This window comes from Zingiber officinale, chromosome 5A (genome assembly GCF_018446385.1).
Source record: "Zingiber officinale cultivar Zhangliang chromosome 5A, Zo_v1.1, whole genome shotgun sequence".
NCBI classification, from domain to species: domain Eukaryota; kingdom Viridiplantae; phylum Streptophyta; class Magnoliopsida; order Zingiberales; family Zingiberaceae; genus Zingiber; species Zingiber officinale.
Window position 1 is genome coordinate 63605276 of NC_055994.1, and position 883 is coordinate 63606158.

An 883-nucleotide genomic window follows, 5' to 3' on the forward strand; every position below is an offset into this window, starting at 1 on the left:
TTACAGACAAAAGAGTGACTGCATCTACATCAAACTTCCCTGATGCTTTAATTGTTGGGTTTACAGAAGAATAGCCACCACTTCTTTCATTTTCCCATTGATGATGATTTTTTGCTACACTGTCAATAATTTATTTAGCTTCATCTAAACTTTTATTCATAAGTGCCCCTCCAGCAGCTGAATCAAGGGACACTTTGGTATGATAGTTGATACCATTATAAAAAGTGTGCAACACTAACCATCTTTCCAACCCATGATGTGGGCATTGTCTGAGCATACTATTATATCTATCCCATGCTTCAAAAAGAGATTCTGAGTCAGTTTGCTTAAAGCTTGCAATTAAATTCCTCATATGAGCTGTTTTGCTTGGTGGATAGAATTTATCAAGAAACTGTTGCTCACACTGCTCCCAAGTGGTGATGTTATTAGGGGCCAAAGAATTCAGCCATTGCTTTGCCCTATCTCTTAAAGAAAACCCAAATAATAATAATCTAACTACTTCTGAAGGAACTCCATTCATTTTCATGGTACCACATATTTCATAAAAGACCTCTAAGTGTTGATTGGGGTCTTCATGAGGTCCTCCACCAAATTGGTTCTCTTGCATAAGGTGCTGATAATCCTTGAGTGGTCTATTCGCCATGTTCAAATGTTCCTGTTCTTCAATTTGCCTTTGCATAATTCTTCTTTTATGAAATGTTCTGTTCTTCATTTACCTTTGCAGAATTCTTCTTTTATGGAAAGTTCTGTCAATCTCAGGGTCAAAAGGAAAGAATTCCCTTACAAAGTTAGATCTTCGCATACACAAGAACAAGATAGCAAATGACAATTCAACAGAAAAAGAAAAAAAATAAAAGAATAAAAAATGCAGAATTGAATTTGT

At 35.6% G+C, this 883-nt stretch overlaps 1 non-coding gene across 1 annotated transcript; it reads left to right on the plus strand.

Moving 5' to 3' along the window:
* Nucleotides 1-248: 248 nt before the first annotated feature.
* On the plus strand, nt 249-354 carry LOC121983541. The gene has a single exon (XR_006112583.1). It is a non-coding gene; the product is annotated as a small nucleolar RNA R71 (small nucleolar RNA).
* The last annotated feature ends 529 nt before the right edge of the window (nt 355-883 follow it).